This window comes from Capricornis sumatraensis, chromosome 9, assembly GCF_032405125.1.
Source record: "Capricornis sumatraensis isolate serow.1 chromosome 9, serow.2, whole genome shotgun sequence".
NCBI classification, from domain to species: domain Eukaryota; kingdom Metazoa; phylum Chordata; class Mammalia; order Artiodactyla; family Bovidae; genus Capricornis; species Capricornis sumatraensis.
In genome coordinates, this window is record NC_091077.1 from 100,269,299 (window position 1) to 100,296,009 (window position 26,711).

Here is a 26,711-nt window from a genome sequence, read left to right on the forward strand (position 1 = left end):
AATTTTGCTCCCCAAAATGGAATAACCACATTAATTTTCTCCTTGATTCTATCACTCTTTTAGTAACAGCTTCCTGTTCAAAAGTATAATATTCATCATTTTGTATTTATATGTATAGATCATGCATATTGTATGTATTACTATATCATATATCATATCTACCTTATATATATTGTATTGATATATAATTTTCATATAATATATATCTGAAAAATGAAGATAAAACTAAATTAAAGAATTCTATCTTGACTTTAATGCTTTCTTTAATTTATGTCACTGACCCCAAATTTATATTTGACCTATTTTTTATGTATTTTATTCTTTTTTTATTCAAGCCCTTAATTACTTTAATCCCTATGGGATTATGAAGCATACATTCTCAGAAATCATTAAAGAACTTTCTTTTTCAAATGTCCCAATTTTAGGCTCTCTCCTATTTCTTCCCTTGTCATTGAATTTACCACCTTTGATGTTAACCTTTGTTCTCCATCTCAGCCTTCTTAACTGTCTCTCTGCCTTTTTTAACACTCCAGTGTCCTAGTAGTGAAGAATCAAACCCAAAGTTATTTTTCATTTATTGCCTAATGTATAGACAAACAACCACCTGTGTTTTTTTATCACTTAGCCTAACATTAATTTATAGTTACTATGTTTCTGTTCCTTTTGACATTCAATAGCTCATCTTTCTTTAACCAGATATTCTTAAAAGCACATCCAATAACTTTTCTCCTTCTCCAGCTACACGTGACAAAAAGTTATGATAAAAGATGTCATGTTTTAAATTTTTTTTTACTAAATTGAACATTTGTTTGTATTCTCTGAACTGTAATTATGCACCTATTAATTCAAATTAAATTGCACATACTGAAATAGTGAGGCAAAACTTAACATGATGAAACATACTACAACACGTCTAAATTTTTCCGTGACCTAAAAACTACTCTCTCAAAATCAGCAATCAACTTATTAATTGTAAAAATGCTCAAAAATCTCTCATTTTAGTAAGAATCATATGCTATACTGCCTTTGGGAAATAGTGGCAATTTTTTTAGATGTATCAAAAGACATATTAACTTCAAATTTCATTCGAGTCCTGTTATACGTCTCTTCACCATTGTAAGAAATTCAGGATAAAATATCTGTGTCTTGTCAAAAAAAAAAATAAGGCTTGAACCTCTAATGTAACAAAGGGTATGTATCATAATGTGATCTATATACTTCCATGATATTGCCTGTGTCTGATGGCAATTTGAAGAGTCACATAAATAACTAATAGGTGAAATTACACTGTTAATAACACACCTACAAATGCCCATGGGAAGAAAAGAAAACCTATAGAGCAGTATAGAATTCAATTATTTTCTCTTCTAAAGAGTAGCCTGTCATCAGTGATATTACAAAGGAGACAACTCTCTAACTCAACAAGACTAACATACACGCTGACCGATACTAACACCCATCAGGCACAACAAACTTCAGACAGATTTGTGCAGTAGTTAGAATATCTATTTGATGTTTCTTCCACTTTTATCTTCTGTATACTATATGCTAGAACACAAATCTTGCTATTATATTTCCAATTCAACAAAAATACAGGTAACATAGTGTTCAATACTTTTGTAATGCAAGTTAAAAAGCAAACAAAATGAAGCAAGTCAAAAGCCCATATTATGCATTTACAGAGCAATAAAGTGTTGTGTTGCAAATGCAGCTCAATTCTGGGTCCTAGATAGCATATTCAAAAGCAGAGATATTACTTTGCCAACTAAGGTCCGTCTAGTCAAGGCTATGGTTTTTCCAGTGGTCATGTATGGATGTGAGAGTTGAACTGTGAAGAAGGCTCAGCACCAAAGAATTGATGCTTGTGAACTGTGGTGTTGGAGAAGACTCTTGAGAGTGCCTTGGACTGCAAGGAGATCCAACCAGTCCATTCTGAAGGAGATCAGCCCTGGGTGTTCTTTGGAAGGAATGATGGTGAAGCTGAAACTCCAGTACTTTGGCCACTTCATGCGAAGAACTGACTCATTGGAAAAGACTCTGATGCTGGGAGGGATTGAGGGCAGGAGAAGAAGGGGACGACCGAGGATGAGATGGCTGGATGGCATCATGGACTCGATGGACGTGAGTCTGAGTGAACTCTGCGAGTTGGTGATGAACAGGGAGGCCAGGTGTGCTGCGATTCATGGGGTCGCAAAGAGTCGGACACGACTGAGCGACTGAACTGAACTGAACTGAACTTCTGGGTCACATAGAATCGGACACAACTGTAGTGACTTAGCAGGAGCAGCAGCAGCAGCAACTTCTGGGCATTTTACTCAGATATTGGTGTGTTGAAGAATGATAGCATTCTCTTAAATAATCAAAGTATAGCTATCAAAATCAGTGGATACAATGTCATTATCAAATCCATAGTCCGTATATAAATTTCACACACAGTTACAAAATTCCTTGTATATTTTCCCCAGTCTAAAATCCCGCCCAGGGTTATATGTCAAGTGCCATCATCATGTCTCTTTAGTCTACTTTTATCTGGACTAGTCTTTTAGCCCTTTCTTGTAATCAATAACCTTAATATTTTTAAAAAGTAGAAATAATATTATTGAATGTCCCTCAACTTGGGCTTAAGTGATATTTCCTCCTGTTTAGATTTAGGTTATATATTTTGGCAGGAACACACAGAAGTGATGTTGCAACTATGTCAGTACATTTCATCAATAGACATGTAGGTTTGCCCCAAAATTGGTGGTTCCCCCATCTTACTACATTTTCCTTTATAATTAACATATAATTGGCAGGAGATAATCTATAATTCTGTTAAAATCTTGTGCATTAAATATTCACCCGTTAGTTACAGTACCAAGGTGTCTTGCTTGCATTAATTATTGTACTAACAATTGCCAAGAGGTAAATTTTATATACTTGTCAAGATGTAGCTTTGTTTCAGTAAAGAGCTACTGTGACATTTCATTTCCATAGTTTTTATTTTTCCTAAGTGCTACCAGTGGACAGATTCCACAACCATAAATAAATACCATTATACTAATATCTAAAATACATATGAAGATTATTTTCCTAAAAGCAATCACTTTAACAACAGAATTTAAAGAAGGGTGCTTTTTCTGTTTCCTTTTCAAGTGATTTTATTTCAGCCTGAGGTTGGCATATCCTGAGGTTTAAACATTTATTTAAAGATAAATAGTATCTTTAGCATATGCTTTTGCTGCCAACCTTTTCTACTTTGTAGCAACATGTTTATTTCATTTTTTTGCAGATTGTTTTCAAAGATCACAGTTTTCTTTGCTACAAAACTACATGTTCATAGGTATCCAGAATCACTTCTGATGTTTTCTTTAACGCAAAATACATGTTGTTACCAGTAATGATATTAAGCCTACAAATGATAGCTTCTCACACTGATATGAAATCTGCTATGAATCAGCAAAAGATGTTTCCATATTTGCAGTGGTTCTGGGATATAAGCAAGGTTGTTAATAGCTCCTTCCCTTCTTTCATATAGCACACAGACAAGGTTATTGCTGACATGGGATTGAAAACTGATGAAGTCAATGCAAAGCTTAAAATTGATGGAAATATTTCAAACCATTTCCTGAGGAAAAGATCTAAATCCAACTAAGAAAACTACATACTGCCATTTCAAACCTAAGTAGTCAATATTAAAAGCATTTTGAAAAGAAAAGTTGCTCAGGTCATTTAAAAGCAAAGGTCTGTGTTCATGCAGGAAATGAAAGATTTTGCTTCATATTCTAATCAAGCACCAAAAGCCCTGACGATTTTCTACTAGAGATTTATGAAATTTCAAACTGTTAGATAGACTCAACATATAATAACTTAATACTATAATTCTTACTTGTGTTTTCCACAAGTTATCACTACTTGGTCTGGACACAATAATATGAAAAATATCCAAATATGTTATAATCATTTATTATTGAACTGGAAATATCATATTCTCTTCAGTAACTTTATTCTGGGATATTTATCATGGGTTCATTTTGATCAGATATCTTTAGATATAGATCAGATTTCTATCTTATACCAAAAGATTTCTGTCAAATTCAGTTAGGTATAGATCTCTTTGACTAAGTGATCACATACACATACACCATACGTTATTTTCTAATATGGTACCTATGGTCCCTAATATGTTATTACAAAGTATTTCATTTCCTTCCATGTTAACATATATACTGACCATAATCCTTATTAGAATAAGTTTTAAAATGGTAAAAATTATGTCTACTGTATTCACCCCTATTTTCTACCACCTAGTACAGTGTCCGGACATCTTTTTGTATTCAATATATCAACCTTTTGTGAAAAATGAGTATCATGTAAAAGTCACTTCAGTGCATTAGCTAATAGGTTTAATCCCTTAGATTACTTAGGTCAGATACAGTTCTGTTTTTAAATATCCATAAGTGATATTAAAAAGTGTTTTAGTGAGACCTGCATGATGTTTCATTTTCATTGTCTCTCCTCACAATCCTCCTGTTACAAAAGGATAGAGCCTGAATTAAAAAAAAAAAAATTGAACCTAACTATAATAAGGTCTATCATATCCATAAGTGAATCACCCATGACCTATCAGGTATGGTCTCTACTATTTCAAATTCTGGATTGCATCCAAGTCAGTTAAGGCAATCTCAGTGACTCCATAAATTACTTATTTATTTAATCATTCACAAGAGAAAGCTCTACACATGGTCTTCACTAGATGGTCAACACCAAAATCAGATTGATTGCATTCTTTGCAGCCAAAGATGGAGGAAACTCTATACTGTCAGCAAAAATAAGACCAGGAGCTGACTGTGGCTCAGATCATGAACTCTTTATTGCCAAATTCAGACTTAAATTAAAGAAAGTAGGGAAAACCACTAGACCATTCAGTCATGACCTAAATCAAATCCCTTGATTATATACTGAAAGTGACAAACAGATTCTAGGGATTAGATCTGATAGACAAGAGTGCCTGAAGAATTATGTACAGAGGTTCATGAAACTGTTCAGGAGGAAGGAATCAAGACCATCCTCAAGAAAAAGAAATGCAAAAAGGCAAAATTGTTTTCTGAGGAGGTCTTACAAATAGCTGAGAAAAGAAGAGAAGTGAAAGGCAAAGGAGAAAAGGAAAGATATAAGTATCTGAATGCAGAGTTCCAAAGAATAGCAAGGAGAGATAAGAAAGCCTTCCTCAATGATCAGTGCAAAGAAATAGAGGAAAACAATAGAATGGGAAAGACTAGAGATCTCTTTAAGAAAACCAGAGATACCAAGGGAACATTTCATGCAAAGATGGGCTCGATAAAGGACAGAAATGGTATGGACCTAACAGAAGCAAAAGATATGAAGAAGAGGTGGCACGAATACACAGAAGAACTGTAAAAAAAAGATCTTCATGATCCAGATAATCACAATGGTGTGATCACTCACCTAAAGCCAGACATCCTAGAATGTGAAGTCAAGTGGGCCTTAGGAAGCATCACTACAAACAAAGCTGGTGGCAGTGAGGGAATTCCAGTTGAGCTATATCAAATACCAAAAGATGATGCTGTCAAAGTGCTGCACTCAATATGCCAGCAAGTTTGGAAAACTCAGCAGTGGCCACAGGACTATATAAGGTCAATTTTCATTCCAATCCCAAAGAAAGGCGATGCCAAAGAATGCTCAAACTACTGCAGAATTGCACTCACCTCACACGCTAGCAAAGTAATGCTCAAAATTCTCCAAGTCAGGCATAAACAGTATGTGAACCATGAACTTCCAGATGTTTAAGCTGGATTTAGAAAAGGCAGAGGAACCAGAGATCAAATTGCCAACATCTGTTGGATCATTGAAAAAGCAAGAGTTCCAAAAAAACATCTACTTCTGCTTTATTGATTATGCCAAGGACTTTGACTGTGTGAATCAAACAAACTGGAAAATTCTGAAAGAGATGGGAATACCAGACCACCTGACCTGCCTCCTGAGAAATCTGTATGCAGTTCAGGAAGCAACAGTTAGAAAGGGGCATGGAACAACAGACTGGTTCCAAACTGGGAAAGGAGTATATCAAGGCCATATTGTCACTGTGCTAATTTAACTTATATGCAGAGTATATCATGAGAAATGCTGGGCTGAAAGAAGCACAAGCTGGAATCACGATTGCCAGGAGAAATATCAGTAACCTCAGATTTTCAGATGACACCACCCATATGGCAAAAAGTGAAGAAGAATTAAAGAGCCTCTCGATCAAAGTGAAATAGGAGAGTGAAAAAGTTGGCTTAAAACTCAACATTCAGAAAACTAATATCATGGCCTCCAGTCCCATCACTTCATGGCAAAGAGGTGGGGAAGCAATGGAAACAGTGACAGATTTTATTTTGAGGGCTCCAAAATCACTGCGGTTCATGACTGCAGCCATGAAATTAAAAGACTCTTGCTCCTTGGAAGAAAAGTTATGACCAACACAGAGCATATTAAAAAGCAGAAACATTACTTTGCCAACAAAGGTCCATCTAGTCAAAGCTATGGTTTTTCCAGTAGTCATGTATGGATGTGAGAGTTGTACTGTAAAGAAAGCTGAGCTCCAAGGAATTGTTGATTTTGAACTGTGGTGTTTGAGAAGACTCTTGAGAGTCCCTTGGATTACAAGGAGATCTAACCAGTCCATCCTAAAGGAAATCAGTCCGAATATTCATTGGAAGGACTGATGCTGAAGCTGAAACTGCAATACATTAGCCACTTGATGCATCGAACTGACTCATTGGGAAACACCCTGATGTTGGGAAAGTTGAATGTGGGAGGAGAAGGGAACAACAGAGGATGATATCGTTGGATGGCATCACTGACTGAATGGACATGAGTTTGAGCAAACTCGGAGTTGGTGATGGACAGGGAGGCCTGGCGTGCTGTAGTCCATGGGGTTGCAGAGAGTCGGACCTGACTGAGTGACTGAACTGAACTGAATCATTCATTCACTCTTTCTTCCTTGGTTGAATCAATGGTGAGAGAGGAGCGTCCTAATCATTTAGTGTGTTTTGCATTCTCTGGTTCTTTTGAGTCGAGTCCGTTATTACACTTTCAAGTCTTCCTGAGTGCTTGTGTCAACAGCTCTCTCCCCACAAAGTTGTCATTTTCTTGAATCCAACTGTACCCCATTTGTTTCTAATTCTTCTGTACTACTGCAAAGTCCTTTAGTTCATTTTACTTTTTTTAAGCCTAGATCCTGTCCTTCATATTATGATAAGGCAAAAACATGGACTCTTCACTATGCCTTGATGTAGAACTTCCTTAACTACCCACTTCTGGTAGCTGCCACTCACTGATGCATTCACAGGGCAGGAGGTGCCCAACTTTGTCCCTGGCCTTCTCTCTTAGGAAGGTGAGCCAGCCAAGGTCACAGCACCACCCTTCAGGTTGGTGCTCATAGCAGACTTAAGTCTAAACAGAAAATCAAAGGCTTACATTCAAACTAGAGTTAGTTGATTAGTAAGCTTATTTTCTATACTTCAAAGACCCATCAGAAATTCAATAATTTGTACTCAGTGTTTAATATCACTGTGTTGGTCTATGTCTTGATGAATAAACATGGGAAAACAAATACTGGAGAATGCAGTCTGATAAACAAAGAATAGCATGATTTATTATAATTTTTAAAGCAAGTTTACAAAAATAGAGGAAAGACCAGTTACCTCAAAAAAGGGTAAATGGATTGAGGAATGTTTGTAACAGGATAGAATGGGTTGTCTTAATTTAGATTGAAGTAATAGACATCAACATTAACCCATGGCCTTTTAAAAATTAATTATCTGTCTCTAATGAGGCCAAGAAGCTCCTGAGATCACCATTCCTGCTACCCATATTCAAAAGTGTTTCCACAGCATCCAAATGTGGGCTTTTAATGCTGTCTTTAAGTTTCAATTATTCAAGTTAACAGATGTAGCAATATTAAAGAGTGCTATTAAAATCATGCATTATAAATTAAAATTTTTAGAATTAAGATATAATGATTTTTGGTGATTTCAACACCTAAAACAATTGATTCAGATGGTGATGGGTACCTACTTATGTGCCATCTTTGTTTTACGTTTTCTGAGGTAATAAAGTCCTAGTTGTGAATTTATCTCCATGAGATGATAGATGTTTAAACTTATAGTGATATATCCCCCAAAATAAAATACTTAAGATTGAACTTGACCAAGGAAGTGAAAAACTTATATACTGAGAACTATAACATATTAATCAATGAAACTGAAGATGATTCAAAGAAATGGAAAAATATCCCATGCTCTTGTATTGGAAGAAGTAATATTGTTTAAATAGCCATACTATCCAAAGCAATCCTACAAATTTAATGAGAGGTCTACAAAAATATGAAGAAGGCAATGGCACCCCACTCCAGTACTCTTGCCTGGAAATCCCATGGACAGAGGAGCCTGGTAGGCTGCAGTCCATGGGGTCGTGAAGAGTCGGACACGACTGAGCGACTTCACTTAGACTTTTCACTTTCATGCACTGGAGAAGGAAATGGCAACCCACTCCATTGTTCTTGCCTGGAGAATCTCAGGGATGGGGGAGCCTGGTGAGCTGCCGTCTATGGGGTCGCAGAGAGTTGGACACGACTTAGCAGTGGCAGCTACCAAAATATCTTTGACATTTTTCAAAGAACTAGAACAAATAAGCCTAAAATTCATATGGAACCATAGTTCAGTTCAGTTCAGTCGCTCAGTTGTGTCCAACTCTTTGTGACACCATGAATCGCAGCACGCCAGGCCTCCCTGTCCATCACCAATTCCTGGAGTTCACTCAGACTTGCGTCCATCAAGTCAGTGATGCCATCCAGCCATCTCATCCTCTGTCGTCCCCTTCTTCTCCTGCCCCCAATCCCTCCCAGCATCAGAGTCTTTTCCAATGAGTCAACTCTTCACATGAGGTGGCCAAAGTACTGCAGTTTCAGCTTTAGCATCATTCCTTCCAAAGAAATCCCAGGGTTGATCTCCTACAGAATGGACTGGTTGGATCTCCTTGCAGTCCAAGGGACCCTCAAGAGTCTTCTCCAACACCACAGTTCAAAAGCAGCAATTCTTTGGTGCTCAGCCTTCTTCACAGTCCAACTCTCACATCCATACATGACCACAGGAAAAACCATAGCCTTGACTAGACAGACCTTAGTCGGCAAAGTAATGTCTCTGATTTTGAATATGCTATCTAGGTTGGCCATAACTTTTCTTCCAAGGAGTAAGCGTCTTTTAATTCCATGGCTGCAGTCACCATCTGCAGTGATTCTGGAGCCCCCAAAAATAAAGTCTGAGACTGTTTCCACTGTTTCCCCATCTATTTCCCATGAAGTGATGGGACCAGATGCCATAATCTTCATTTTCTGAATGTTGAGCTTTAAGCCAACTTTTTCACTCTCCTCTTTTACTTTCATCAGGAGGCTTTTTAATTCCTCTTCACTTTCTGCCATAAGGGTGGTGTCATCTGCATATCTGAGGTGATTGATATTTCTCCCGGCAATCTTGATTCCAGCTTGTGTTTCTTCCAGTCCAGCGTTTCTCATGATGTACTCTGCATATAGACCCAGAATTGCCAAAGCATTCCTGAAGATGAAGAACAAAGCAGGAGGTATAACCCTCCTAGACTTCAGACAACACTACAAAGCAACAGTAATCAAAACAGCATGGTGGGACTTCCCTGATGGTCCGGTAGTTAAGAATCTGCCTTCCAGTGCAGGAAACTTAGGTTCAGTCCCTGGCAGGGGAACTAAGATCCCACATGACCCGGGGCAGCCAAGCCTGAGCACCGCAGCTGCTGAGGCTGCACACCCTAGAGCTTGCATGCCCCAACTAGGGAAGCCTGTGTGCCACAACAGAGACTATGACTGCCACAGCTAAGACCTGATGCAGTCAAATAAATAATAAATAAATGTTTTTAAACAGCAGCATGGCATTGGCATGAAAACAGACATATGGATCAATGGACAAAACAGAGAGCCCAGAAATAAGCCCACTCATCTACAGTCAGGTAATTTTCAGCAAACAAGGCAAGAACATACAGTAGGAAAACGTCTCTTCAGCAAGTGATATTGGGAAAGTTGGGCAGCCACGTGTATATCAATGAAGTGAGAAGACACCCTTTCATCATACACAAAAATAAACAACATGGCTTAAAGACTTGAACATAAGACCGGACACCATAAAACTTTCAGATCAGATCATAGGCCAAATATTCTCTGACATACACCATACCAATGTTTTCTTAAATCAGCCTCCTGAGGCAATAGAGATAAAAACAAAAACCAAATGGGCCCTAATCAAACTTAAAAGCTTTTGCACAGGAAAGGAAAGCATAAACAAGATGTAAAGACAACCCTGAGAATGGGAGAAAATAGTTGCAAATGAAGCAAGTGACAAAAGATTAATCTCCAAAATATACAAGCAGCTTGTGCTACTCAATATCAGAAAAACAAACAACCCAATCAAAAAATGGGCAGAAACTTAAGTAGACATTTCTTTAAAGCAGACATAGAGATGGCCAAGAGGAACATGATAAGATGTTCAACATCACTAATTATTAAAGATATGCAAATAAAAACTACTATGAGGTACCACCTCATACCTGTCAAAATGGCCATCATTAAAATGTCTACAAATAACACATGCTGGAGAGAGTGTGTTGAAGAGAGAACCCTCTTACACTGTTGGTAGGAACATAAATTGGTGCACCCATGGTGAAAAACCGTATGGAGGTTCCTCAGAAAAATAAAAATAGAATTACATTATGATATAGCAATCCCACTCCTAGGCATATATCCAGACAAAACTGGAACTCAAAAAGATACATGTACCCTTTATTCACAGCAGCACTCTTCACAGTAGCCAAGACATGGAAATGACCTAAATGTCCACTAACAAATGACTGGATAAAGAAAATGTGGTTCATATATACAATGGAATATGACTCAGCTATTTTAAAAACAAAAGCTAAATAATGGTATTTCCAACAACATGAATGCAACTACAGATTATCATACTAAGTGAAGTCAAACCAAGACAAATACATCACTTTTCACTTATATGTGGAATCCAAAATATGACAGAAAGGAACCTATCCATGAAACAGAAACAGAATCACAGAGAAAAGGGGAGAGGATTGGGATAAGGATGGAGAGGGGGGTTGGGGTTAGCAGATGTAAGCCTTGTTTACGTAAAATGGATAAACAATAAAGTCCTGCAAAGTGAAAGTCATTCAGTCGTGTCTGACTCTTCCCAACCCCATGGACTACCAGCTGAGCTACCAGGGAAGTCACAGTACAGAGAACTATATTCAATGTCCTAGGATAAGTCATAATGAAAAAGAAATTTTAAAACAATGTATATATATACATTCTTTTGTAAATCACTTTGCTGGACAGCAGTAATTAACACACTATAAATCAACTATATGGCAATAAAATTTTTAAGTAAATAAACACATTGATAATCATTTCATAATATATATGCCATTTTTCCATACATCTTAAATGTATACAGTCTTGTATGTCAAATACATCTCAATCAAACAAAAATCCTAGTTGTAACACAGATGCCCTATGTAAAGGGCATTTTCAAGCCACCTGGAGATTCATGAGTTTCACCCACAGAATACTCAGTTTCTGCCTGAGCTAGCACCACTCATCGCTGCCTAAGTTGTCGTCCCTTCCATCAGCTGTTCATCAGATTTTTAATTTCTCGGAATCCACCCCCTCACTTGGTGAGCACCATCAGTCATGGGGTGCTTTCCATACCCTAAGACATTCTTTAGTTCTTTCCCAACTTGGACTTTTCTGGTAGCTCAGTTGGTCAAGATTCTTCCTACAGTGGAGGTGATGGAAGATCCCCTGGAGAAGGAAACAGCAACCCACTCCAGTGTTCTTGCCTGGGAAATCCCATGGACAGAGGATCCTTATGGGCTGCAGCCCGTGGAGTTGTCCATGAGGCCACAAGAGTCCCACACAACTTATTACTAAAACCACCACCACCCACCTTAGACTAAACACACACATACACACACAACCCTAAATGCAGCACACCTGTGAACTCAATATAATGGAACGGGGTCTAGCGCATTTAGTAGCAGTAGTGGGTGCAGAAATTTAATCCCTGGGGACTAAACTGAAGGGACAGAATAAATAACCAAGATCAACTGTCTCATTTGATGGTTCATTTCTGCTTCAACATTTTTGTTTACCTGCCTTTCATAAGTTACTCTATCTTATATTTTAGGACCTTCTGAACACAATAGGTTTATTGCAGGGCTTGTGTGTCAAGGCAAAGAGTTAACAATTATCCCATGTTATCTTCTAACCTGTAATTATTTCTTTAACATCTCCCTAGAAAATTTAGTAATTATATTTTGTGATACAATTAAGCAACCTTACACTGAAGAAAACAAGGTGGAATGTGTTCTGTCATTTATTCAGTGAATAATACAATAGCAATTAGGGTATGGTTTATTCAAGCCAAATTTGAATTTCAGATAAACTGAATAATTTTTTAAAGTATGACTGTCTCAAATGTTACATGGAACATAATAAAATTATTTGTTGTTTTTCTGAAATTCAAGTTGTATTGGGTGTCCTATATTTTGTTTGGCAACCTTAAATTAGTGTAAAGATTGGAGTGAAACGGACATGAATGTGTTTTACAGAAGTATTATACTTTTACTGAAAAATACAAGAAACATAATTCACACATTCAAAATGTGTTTTCCCAAGCAGATATGGAAACTCTATGCACTGTATACTGAGATTTGAAAGCTTAATACTTTGACTTCTAGCATTAAAAGAGCCTCAAGGAAATATCACTGAAGGGTTGTGATCACTAACAAGATTTGTGTTATAGTGATAATTCAGTGAGGCACAGAGGTGTGTTTTGTTGATTTTTCGAAGGTTAAAAACATTACTTAATATGTTACCTAATGTGTACTTAATAACATATTAGGGTTATTAAAGAAAAAGAAGGGGGAGGACTCAATAGCTGATTGGAAAACATGTGCAAAGAGATAAGAATTGCTATGGTTTATGGTGATTATCATTTTAACTTCTTTAGTATCAAAAGGTTATAAGTACATCTCCAAAGAAAGATTTAGCTTTACATACTGAATATAACTTTTACAATAACTCTTACTAAGATGGTACGGGAAGGGAGGTGGGAGGGGGGTTTAGGATGGGGAACACATGGCGGATTCATGTTGATATATGGCAAAACCAATACAATATTGTAAAGTAATTAGCCTCCAATTAAAATAAATAAAATTAAAAAGAAAAGAAGTTACCTACAAAAAATATTCACTGCCACCACAACCATCACCTTTCAGTGTCAGTATCAAGGGACATTTTAGCTCATATGTGCTCCTGAAGGTCAGGGTCAAAGCCCATACTGTCCGGCACGCTGCCTCCCAGAGCACTTTGCTCATTGCATAATGTCAGGAAACAACCTGCCTATTAAATTCAAATTAACCATATTGCACTCTGACCAAAGCATGCTATTAATAGATGATGTCATTCACAAGGGGAAGAACACTTGGTACAAACCTGATGGCAATAAGCAGAAGACCCAAACCACACTTCCCAGATGTTACTGCATATGCCTCGATGCCAGTGAACTACAGAACGGACAAACCACTGATGTGCTTGTCATATGTTTCTCCTGCATTTTTATCAGAGAGAAATAGAAAATGCCAGACGAAGACGTCATAATCTCCAAGTAGTTTATATTTTCATGATGTGAATTAATGTCAAACTGTGGAATTAGTTTTGGGCTATTAAACCTACTCCTTACAAATGAATTCTTTGTTAAAACATTAGCCTTTTGTATTCCCTATAGTTAAGGTTACACTATACCATCTTCCCCATGGGGAGAAAATACCTGTTTTTTAAACCAGATATTTAAGAAATATCATACTTTCATAAGGAATTTCACCTTTTCTGTATCTTTATTTCCATTGATTATAATAGCAAAATGTATTTCCAGAATATTAGATGATTCAGAAAACAACTATTCTTCCAGCCTTTTATTCATGGTAATAACAATGGATTATTTTTCACAATAGTTCTGATTGTTATATTGTTCAAATTTATTACTTAAGAAAGTCCCTTTAATTAAGATTTATTAACATAACGTGTTCAAGTGAAGCATTATGTTTGGAATTTTTCTGTTTCAGAAATGTGAATCCAGTGTTATTTTATTAATATAAAAGATAACATACTGTTCAAGGCTCTGTTGTGCTTAAGCCAGTAAGAGCCTCACATTTCAACTTGACAAGACAAACAAACCTTCTAATGTAAACTTCAGAAACTTTATATGAAGTCTTTTGGGAGCAAAACTAAATACCAAATCTTTAGAAAAAAATTTTTTCTGGTATTAGCAGAGGTATTGAAGGCAAGACCACAATGTATATACTGACTGCATTAGATCGCTTAATTATATGAATGAAAGCAAGGTCAGGACCTTAGGAAATCTTTAATGAAGCATGCCTGAAATCATAAGACTGACAAATCTTCTTAAGTTATAATGCATATTTAAATAGTGAGAAATTAAAGTGGTTTACTTAGCGTTTCCACATTTGAATGTATGTGTAAATCTGTGTGCTGAGAAAGACAAAAAAGCTCAATGTTCAGTTCTGAAAACAGAACTTCTGCTGCAAAAGATCACTTATGGGAGCGTGTCATGTCCATTAAGTGAGTTGGGGCAGAAAAAAGTATTCCTCTATTGCCATAATAATAAATTACAACAAATTTAACTGCCTAAACTGAATTCAAATTTACTCTTTTTCAGCTCTACAGGTCAGAAATCCAACAGGAGTCTTGTGGAGCAAAAATCAGAGAGGTTGGCAGGTGCTAAACCACTTTAGTGGTGTCTGACTCTGTGACCTCTGTAGCCTACCAGGCTCCTCCAACCATGGGATTTCCCAGGCAAGAATACTAGAGTGGGTTGCCATTTCCTTTCCCAGGGATCTCCCTGACCCAGGGATCAAACCTCTGTCTTTTATGTCTCCTGCACTGGCAGGCAGGTTCTTTACCACTAGCACCACCCTGGCAGAGTTCAGTCCCTCCTAAACTATAAGTCACATCTCCAGCTCCTTCGTATTTGTGAGCTGGGGGTCTTCCAGCTCACAGTCCCTTCTAGGAACTGCCCCTATTTCTTTGTTTTTGGTCTCCTTTTTCATTTTTTTTAATTGGAGTATAATTGCTTTATTTTTTATTTTTTTATATTTTATTTTACTTATCCTTTTTTTTACTTTACAATACTGTATTGGTTTTGCCATACATTGACATGAATCTACCACGGGTGTACATGAGTTCCCAATCCTGAACCCCCCTCCCACTTCCCTCCCCATATCATCTCTCTGGGTCATCCCAGTGCACCAGCCCCAAGCATCCTGTATCCTGTATCGAACCTAGACTGGCCATTCGTTTCTTACATGATAGTATACATGTTTCAATGCCATTCTCCCAAATCATCCCACCCTCTCACTCTCCCACAGAGTCCAAAAGACTGTTCTATACATCTGTGTTTCTTTTGCTGGCTCACATACAGGGTTATCATTACCATCTTTCTAAATTCCATATATATGCATTAGTATACTGTATTGGTGTTTTTCTTTCTGGCTTACTTCACTCTGTATAATCGGCTCCAGTTTCATCCACCTCATTAGAACTGATTCAAATGTATTCTTTTTAATGGCTGAGTAATACTCCATTGTGTATATGTACCACAGCTTTCTTATCCATTCATCTGCTGATGGACATCTAGGTTGCTTCAGGCCAGGACTAATGCTTAGCGTTCCTGCCGCTTCTCCCATCTTATCCTTGGAACCCAGTCAGGAAAGGTGTTCTGCTTTAAGGAATCAAGCAATTCAGCTGGGACTACCTAGAAAATCCAGCAGAAAGTCAGGATAGTCAGTACTCTTAATCACATCTATAAGTCCCTTTTGTAAAGGTAACATATTCATGAGTTCTGGGGTTTAGGACATGCTATTTGGGGATGGGGAAAGGGCATTATTCTGCCTACTGGAACCATCATACATATAAACGGTTTGAAGGGATCTCATAATTATATAATTATATAAACTAAACAACAATCATTTTCATGGAGTAAGCAGTTATGATATCCTTATCCTATGAGATTTTAGGATCCTATAACATGTCAATCAGTTTGGCACATGTGATGATACCTACAAGTATTAATTAGAAGGAAAAATTATGCTACAATCCAGAACTATTTTTTGAGATTTCTGACAGGGCAAATTACAAATGGTGGCCTCAATAAAATCTTCTGACAACAATCAAAACAGCCTCTAATATTCACCTTTAGAAATATTCACAGTAGCATTCAGTAAAGTCTATTGAACATCATTGTGCTGCTGCTGCTGTTAAGTTCCATCAATCATGTCTGACTCTATGAGACCCCATAGATGGCAGCCCACCAGGCTCCTCCATCCCTTGGATTTTCCAGGCAAGAGTACTAGAGTGGGTTGCTATTGCCTTCTCTGATTGAACAGCAGTGTGTCTCTCCTATAAAAGTTTCTTATGAGCTTACCTTTCTTTAGCATTTCCCCCCAAGCTCATTGGGTTCTTTCCCTGTAACTCTTGCAATGGCACCCAATCATTGTTTTGCACTGGTTTCAAGGACATCATCATTCTTCTCTACCAGGCTGTAAATTTAGAGGGCAAGAGCCATGATATATGAGTATTTCATATTTCCACAGTCTGCCACTCACAGCCTTACAAAATGATTACCCCATGCTATGCAATAAATATGTAGATCTTGCTTTCTGTAGTATTCAGGTACAGGTATCCACTCAATTTATTTTATATGTTACCCTGCCTATCTTGGCATTATGAAGAAATTTAGTTTGGAAGTTATTTAGAAATATTTCCCCTAGGAGTGAAGCTACATATTCTTGGCATACAGGGGTCAGCTACACTGACACCTGAGTTAGAAACCTGAGAACATTAGGCTCAATTACATGTTTACACATGTCTAGTGAATAAATCACCATGTCTGAAGCATCTATTTTTAAAACACCTAGGTATCTAGTAACGAGTAGGTGTGAAATTAAAATAACATGTTGGTATTCCTAGTTACACATTTCACCTGAAATTTTTAAGAGTAGGGTGTGTGAACAGATTTGACTATACAATCATCCTGTTACCAGGGAAATGTGGCTAAAAAGGTTGGCATCTTCTGGAAAGATGAATTTAATATATACTATTTCTCTAGTATTTGCTGCCTTCTTCACTGCCTACTTGAAATAAACCTGTTAAGAGTGTTATATGAAAAAGTAAAACAAAAGTTTCCTGTTTAAAGAGATAATAAGACTAGAAAGCCATGAAGGTTACTCCCAGTTGCCAAGCTGATAAATGAGACTAAATGGAAAATAGATCCAAAGTATAGGAATCAATTGAGGTTTCCTAGTAAGACATTTGCTATAATTATAATGTCATCCTTGATAGATTGACTCTTTTATTTCTCATCTATAACCTTTCTAGTACTCTCCCCAAAAAAGACAAAACATTTTCTTTAAAAAAACTCAGCTTTTTTAATACCGAATTTAGACATCTACTTTACACTTGTAAACATGTTATTTAAAGAATATATTTTGGCAATGACACTTTTATATTCACCAACAGTTTTTTATCATATTTTAAATGTTTTAAAATGGATGTTTATGCATATTTGCCTACCACTGTCTTGTAAAATCAAAAGAAAGAAAGTGAAGTCATTCAGTCGTGTCTGACTCTGTGTGACCCCATGGGCTGTAGCCTACCAGGCTCCTCCGTCCATGGGATTTTCCAGGCAAGAGTACTGGAGTGGGTTGCCATTTCTTTCTCCAGAGGATCGTCCCAACCCAGGTATCGAACCCGGGTCTCCCACATTGTAGGCAGATGCTTCCCTGAGTGACCAGGGAAGTGAATCAAAGAGGATGCTGTTTTCTTTCAATAATTAAAGTATCAACAATGTGAAGCATCACATAATTTGTGGCATTAGTGAATTACTAAGAATCTTAGATCCCATCAAAAAATCATACTTATTAATATCACCAGCAAATCTAATCAGAAAGTCGATAAGCATTGGGAAGCTGCTCTGCTCAGGGTGGCAGATTCAAGTTTTCCAAAATTCTAATTTTTTTTGAAAGGAAAACATTTTGTCTTTGACTGCAATTCTGTCAGTTATCTTCCCTTTCAGTGACAGGCTCACTTTGTTTATTTTTAGGGAAATCAAGCAATGTGTGAATGATCATAGTTACTTGTCAGCCACTCTTTCAGATAAACATAGGGTACTATGAAGTGTCTAGTTTGTATGATGACTATAACAACTTCAAAAGTGTTCCTCTTAGAAATGTCATCATACTTTGGTTTGCAGAAGAATGCTTTATTTTAAACATAAATATTTCAGTAAGTACTCCTATCTATTTAAAACATTTTAAAAATATGACCATTCAAAGGAAAGGAATTAATGGAATTAGTAATGTTTACTGCTTCAAGAAGACATTCTTAAGCAAAATCATTTTTTTTAACTGTGAAGATGTGTGGTAAAGATTATATGAATATGAGTGCAACTGCAGACCACCATTTTCTTTCATGTCAGGAAACCAGACATTTCATCTTCTGTGGTTGTTATAACATCAGCCTGAATATCAACATGAAAACTAATCAGTAATATTATAGTACTATTATAAAAATAGTTTTGACTTTGTGGACCCCTTGAGAGAGAGTCAGCTCCCCCAGTAGGTCATGTACTGTACAGTGAGGACTGTTGGTACAGTTAAAGCCGATTTAATGTATTTGTGTGTGTATATGTATTGATGTTTAATATTTGACCCACAAATAAAGATATCTTTCTTCAGTATTCAAAAGATATTTAATAAAATTGAGTGTATATTGCTATATAAAGTAAATTTCAATAAACACTTTCAGTCAGTTAATTTGCTCAGTCGTGTCCGACTCTTTGTAACCCCATGGACTGCAGCAAGCCAGGCTTCCAAAGAACATATATACCAAGAAGCATATAATTAACAAGTTTTTAACAATAAAAAATCAACCTCAAATAATCTGAAACATTGAAAAATGCTAACATACAAATGAACTAACTTGATCAAAACTGATCAGAAACTATTTTGAAAGTAATCAATATGTATTTGTATAGATGTACAAATGCACTTAGGACCTGGTATTTAATATATGATTGATACCTTTAATACATGTTACCCTAGAACATGTTACTTCACAAAGCCACACTGAGAATGAAACTAATGACTTCAAACTATTTTAATAAAGAAACAGCAAATCAATGCACTGAACATTCAACTTAAACTCTAAACAAAGGAAAAAAAATTTAAATGAGTTTTGTTTTGAAATATTGTTAAACTAGCAGTATTCATTTAAAAATGAAAAGGACATCAAATATTAGTAAATTTACGAACATAATTTATTCTGCTATATATTATTCAAATATTATGCCCTCACAATATATATTTGATAATGACTCTAATTATAATACAAACTCAAGATAATTTTGGAAGAGTCACATATCTAATATTATGGTAGTAATAATAAGAGACAAAGCATTGACATTACCAACAAAATCAGGAAATGTGAAAACTCAAGAATGTGTCTCAATATTCTCATTCAGTTTTCTAAGGCCTAGCTAAAGTAATAAAAACAGAGAAAAACAGATGTGAAGAGTGGAAATATGAATATAATATTAGCATTATATACACATAATAATTTAGCAGAAAATGACACAGAACTATATGATGTAAAACAAAACCTATGCCAATAGAAATCACTAACCGGAAAACAGAATGGGATACATGCAATTACCTAACACCATTTTAAGGAAATAAACACCTGTGTGTATGTGTGTCTGTCTGTCTGTGTATCTATATTTATATCAGCACAAAAAAATAGTTGTGGAAAGATGCACACTGGGATGATGAAACCATACAGAGAAAATGAGGAGGTTGGAGAACACTGCAACCTTATTTTTTCATTATTAAGAATATGAAAATCTTCGTTACATGAAACATGTATTACTGATTTTAATTCTTGAAAAATAAACTTTTTTATAAACAAAATTTATAAATTTTATGTAAAATGATAAATTATATAAATTAAACAAGCTAAAATATCATTATGCTTTTAAACAATAATTTATAGGCATCAATTATATGCACAAAAATATCTGTTAAAAAATAGAAGACTTGGAGAAATGGAAGAAAAATATTCATGTATTCATGTACAGGGTGCTAAGTCACTTCAGTCATGTTCGACTCTGTGCGACCCCGTAGACGGCAGCCCACCAGGCTCCCCCGTCCCTGGGATTCTCCAGGCAAGAACACTGGAATGGGTTGCCATTTCCTTCTCCAGTGCATGAAAGTGAAAAGTGAAAGTGAAGTCGCTCAGTCGTGCCCGACTCTTATGTACAGGGTAGGAAAACCCAATGTTATTAATATGATAATTCACCCATTAAATACTTCAGTTTGGGATTTACAAAATTTATATTAATACATCTTGCAATAGGAAAGAGAATGTCATCAAGAATTCTTTGGAGAAAGAAAGGTAAAGGGAGAAATTACTTTTGCTACTAAAAATACTAAGTCAAAATACTCAGATCTTTATTTATTTTTTAATATTTAATATTTTTCTGGCAAGTATTAGAATTGAAATTACAAATAATACTAATTTTTATTATATGACAATGTGAGATTCCAATTCAAGCAAATAGAAAGCATTAGATTGTCAAATGAGACTCAAGCAAACCTAGAAATCTTACCCAGCACAAAATTCTACTAATAATTGTTAGGATATAAGGATCAACTCGCACAGATGTCTCTCAGTAAATATGCAGATTATTTCACGCAGCCAAGTGTGTTTATGTCATAAAACATCTCCATCTTACACAGAGTTGTACAGCTCATGTAACATTCTCCAAGGAGCATGCCTTGTAATTCCATAGAGTGTAGATCTATTCACCATAAGCAATCATATACTAGAACACCTCGAACTGCATTCCATAGATTGGGACTCCTCTTATAGAAAAAATTATTTGCCCATTTACTAGAATGTCAGTTATTTATGGTAAAATTATACTGAGTCATCTTTCTTTCCCATAGAGTATTGTAGTCGTGCAGGACCCTATGAGGCCTTCCTAAAATAGACCCTCACCCATGTCCTCTGCCTGCTTTTTGTATGTAGAAAAACTTTAGTCAAAGAATAAACTTAATCAGAGAAGTGAGAACATTTAGAAAGAAAGGAAAACTGCCAAGCAAGACAAAATAATAATACTTTAACCAGCAAACAAAGCCAAGGACCTTTAGTTCTTCCTCAAGGACTATAGATAATATTCCGAGCCATGTCCGTTAGGCTGTCTTGCAGATTCTGCAAACCCCACCAGGTAGAAGAAGTTAATTCTAAGCTACCCCCAAGCATGCAGGAGACCCCAGTGCAGCTGAAACCAGAGGGTTGATGACTCTGACTCCTTGATTACCTCATCACCAAAAAATCAGAAGAATGTTCACAAACTGATCATGCCCTGCTCCTGGAACTCCATGAGACTCCCCAGGAGCCCCTCCAAGGTGGGACACAGTCTTGAGAGCATTCGTCTGCTGTATCTTCCTTTGCTTGGCAAAGAAATAAAGCGATCGTTTTCTGCTTCAGTCGGAACTCTGTCTCCATGTTTCAACTCGGTGCCAGTGTACAGAAGCCAAGTTTCAGCAACAGTAGCTCCCCCAACTAAGGATTAAACTCCAAAATATAAAAACAGCCCATGGAGCTCAATATCAAAAAAACAAACAACCCAAACAAAAATGGGCAGAAAACATAAATAGATGTCTCTCCAAAGACATACAGATAGCCATGAGGTACATGAGAAGATGCTCAACATAATTAATTATTAGAGAAATGCACACCAAAACTTCAATGAAGTTTGACTTAATGCTGATCAGAATAGCCACCAGCAAAAAATCTACAAACAATAAATGCTGGAGAGGATATGGGGAAAAGCAAAGCTTCTTGCACATTGGTGGAAATGTGAATTGATGCAGCCACTGTGGAGAACCGTATGAAGGTTGCTTAAGAAACTAAAACCAGAACTACCGTATGACACAGCAATCCCACTACTGGGCACATATCCACAGAGAACCATAATTCAAAAGGACACATGAACCCCAGTGTCTATTGCAGCACTCTTTACAATAGCAAAGATATGGAAACAATCTACCATCCAACACCAGATGAATGGATAAGGATGTGGTACATACATACAATGGAATATTACTCGGTCATAAAAAGGAACACAATTAGGTCATTTGCAGATATGTGAATGGACTTAGAGTCTGTCATGCAGAGTGAAGTAAGTCAGAAAGAGAAAAACAAATATTGCATATTAACACATATATGTGGAATCTAGAAAAACAATAGAAATGAACCCATTTCCAGGGCAGGAATAGAGAAATAGAGACATGTGGACACTCAGTTATAAGAGGAGGGGATTAAAAAGCTTTTGTGGCCAACTTTGGAAAATATAAACTGCCACATCTCACCCAATATCCAAAATAAATCACATCCTTCCCATACAACTCTACAATGCTGACACAGACATGGGACAGTCACTGTAGGTGACACATTAAAAATAAACGCTATTCTTCCTACTTAGAACTTCCATGATTGTGTGATAAAATTTTAGCCTGATGGGAATGTGGTGTTGGAGAAGACTCTTGAGAGTCCCTTGGACTGCAAGGAGATCCAACCAGTCCATTCTGAAGGAGATCAGCCCTGGGATTTCTTTGGAAGGAACGATGCTAAAGAGGAGACTCCAGTACTTTGGCCACCTCATGCAAAGAGTTGACTCATTGAAAATACTCTGATGCTGAGAGGGATTGGGGGCAGGAGGAGAAGGGGACGACAGAGGATGAGTTGGCTGGATGAGGTCCATCACCGACCTGAAGGACGTGAGTCTGAGTGAACTTTGGGTGTTGGTGATGGACAGGGAGGCCTGGCGTGCTGTGATTCATGGGGTCGCAAAGAGTCAGACACAACTTAGCAACTGAACTGAACTGAACTGAATGATTACCATCATTTCAAAAATCTGGAGATGCCAATAGACAGAGTACTATAAGGACTGATATGACTGTAAAGGACTTTGTAACCCTTAATTCCTTGATTGTTAAAATATTCTACATGCAATTATGAATGATCCATTAATTGAACATCACTGTAAGTAAATAATAGCTTTTGCCAAAATCTTAATACATCTTTTGCCAAGCACCATGCCCTGGCTTTAAAAGACAGAAACTGGTATGAAAGCACACTTCAAAGAAAATGACTTCATTTTGGCCTTTAATCCATGTAATTGGTGAATTAGCAAATGTACTGAATTAAGAAGTTAGCATAACTTTTATACCAGGGAAGTATAGTATTATCAGGAACCTGCAGTATCAGCTTTTAGAAGGTAGAGATGGGGGATCTCTTACACTTAGATGAATTCTGCCCTCAACATCCATCCACATTTACTAGAATTTTTCACTGGCTTATCCAGACAGATATGGCAATTGAATTCAGAGGTTTTAATATCTATGGTCATCTGATATGGTGACAGGAATCAAAATTCTATCGGGAACCAATTTACTTCACTCGCTGGGCAAACAAAAAAGCAAAAATCTCTCATCAACCATCTTAGAACATATGTGGGTTTCTGTATTTATTTTTAAGCTAGAAACCTTCATCTAGGTACCAAAGGCTCCACCAACAAGTATTTTTTGAGTAGTATAAGGATCAATTATGTGCTTAGAAACTAACATCAGTTTTCTTTATTTTCACCTCATTCTGTCTTCTCAGAATGGAATAAACATGTCAAGGACAGGCAGCAGGGAAATGAGAGCCAGCCCCGCATCTGAGCTTAGAGTTCCACACGTGGGCTGGGGCAGGAGGACACAGTTTCTCGGGTACGATGAGTCAGCCAAGTTTGACTCACTGTGTTTGAGATAATAGACCGTAGATGATGGTGACTATAATTTACTTCGGAACAGTTCATTTAGGTTAGTGTGACACTTTAGCTGCCAACCTAGGGAGGTCATTTACCAATGACTGAGAATTCAGTCTCCAAGGATATTCAGAAATTTTTCAAGAGAATTGGCTATTCTAGAGGCTACTACAAATGTTTCAGCCCATCTCCATCTCCCTTCATTGCTTGGTCTGGTAATTCAAATAATAACTATTAGAAATGTGTCTTCACTGATAAAAGTGAATCCTTGAATTAGCACAGTAGATATTTTAATAAAACTACTTGCCTTGTTAAAAATCACTATTCTGTGTTACGCTATGTATACACTGGTGTATCTTACAAAAACATTAGTCTGGGATAAATTGGAAATAAGAAAAATACAATGGTCTCTCACCATAAATAGTCTGAAAGCACTGTTTTGAAATGTAGCTACCATTGCCTCTAGGAAGCTTTTCACTGCAAGGAGTAGTCAGATAACTTAAAATGGTAGCAACTAAAACTATGAGTGTAGACAACAGATCCAATGAACTGCTTTGCACCTGTCTACAAAAATTTTTGTGTGTGTGGCAGAGGTCAGTCTAACACTAACTTTCACTGTAACTTAAAAGAAGGGTTGTTGGGGATCTCATTACCTGCCTCGAGAAACCAGTATACAGGTCAAGAAGAAAGAGAATGCAACATGGAACAACAGACTGGTTCAAACCTGGGAAAGGACTACATCAAGGTTGTATACTGTCACCCTGCTTATTTAACTTATATCAGAGTACATCATGCGAAGTGCTGGGCTGGATGAACACAAGCGAAGACGAAAATGCCAGGAGAAAATTCAGCAACTTCAGATATGCAGATGATACCACTTTAATGGCAGAGGGTGAAGAGGAACTAAAGAGCCTCTTGACAAAGGTGAAAGAGGAGAGTGAAAAAGGTGGCTTAAAACTCAACATTCTAAAGACTAATATAATGGCATCTGGTCCTATCACTTGGTAGGAAATAGGGAAAAATGGAAACTGTGGTAGATTTTATTTTCTTGGGCTCCAAAATCACGTGGATGGTGACTTCAGCCATGAAATCAAAAGATACTTGCTCCTTGGAAGAAAAGCTATGATAAATCTAGACAGTATATTAAAAAGCAGAGACATTACTTGGCTGACAAAGGTCCATCTAATCAATGCTATGGTTTTCCCAGTGGTCATGTATGGATGTGAGAGTTGGACTATAGAGAAAGCTGAGCACTGAAGAATTGATGCTTTTTAACTGTGGTGTTGGAGAAGACTCTTGAGAATCCCTTGGACTGCAAGGAGATCCAACCAGTCCATCCTAAGGGAAATCAGTCCTGAATATTCATTGGAAGGACTGACGCTGCAGCTGAAACTCCAATACTTTGGCCACCTAATGTGAAGAACTGACTCATTGGAAAAGATCCTGATGCTGGGAAAGATTGAAGGAGGGAGGAGAAGGGGATGACAGAGGAATAGATGGTTGGATGGCATCACTGATTCTACGGACATGAGTTTGAGCAAACTCCAAGAGGTAGTGAAGAACAGGAAAACCTGGTGTGCTGCAGTTTATGGAGTGACAGAGAGTCTAACATGACTGAGTGACATAACAACTGTTAACATAAACGTGTGTTTATATATATTTACATATATGTATATATATACGCTCATTTTGTTAATTATGCCAACGTGGATTATAAACAACACAAGAAACTCTGAAAACTTTTTCCCTTAGCTTTGTTGAGCCATAGTGACATACAACACTGTAAGCTTAACATGTACAAGGTGACTGTTTGATAAATGTAGACATTGTGAAGTGATTGCCACAATAGGGTTAGTTTACACATCCATCATCTCACATAACTACAACTTTTTGTCTTTGATGAGAACAGTTAAGGTCCACTCTCTTCAGTTCCGTTCAGTTCAGTTCAGTCGCTCAGTCATGTCTGACTCTTTGTGACACCATGAATTGCAGCACGCCAGGCCTCCCTGTCCAGCACCAACTCCCAGAGTCCACCCAAACTCATGTCCATTGAGTTGGTGATGCCATCCAACCATCTCATCCTTGGTCGTCCCCTAATACTCCTGCCCCCAATCCCTCCCAGCATCAGAGTCTTTTCCAATGAGTCAACTCTTCGCATGAGGTGGCCAAAGTATTGGAGTTTCAGCTTTAGCATCAGTCCTTCCAATGAACACCAAGGACTGATCTCCTTTAGGATGGACTGGTTGGATCTCCTTGCCGTCCAAGGGACTCTCAAGAGTCTTCTTCAACGCCACAGCTCAAAAGCATCAATTCTTCAGCGCTCAGCTTTCTTCACAGTCCAACTTTCACATCCATACATGACTACTGGAAAAACTATAGCCTTGACTAGATGGACCTTTGTTGGCAAAGTGATGTCTCTGCTTTTGAATATGCTATCTAGGTTGGTCATAACTTTCCTTCCAAGGAGTAGGTGTCTTTTAATTTCATGGCTGCAATCACCATCTGCAGTGATTTTGGTGCCCAGAAAAATAAAGTCTGACACTCTTTCCACTGTTTCCCCATCTATTTCCCATGAAGTGATGGGACCAGATGCCATGATCTTCGTTTTCTGAATGTCGAGCTTTAAGTCAACTTTTTCACTCTCCTCTTTCACTTTCATCAAGAGGCTTTTTAGTTCCTCTTCACTTT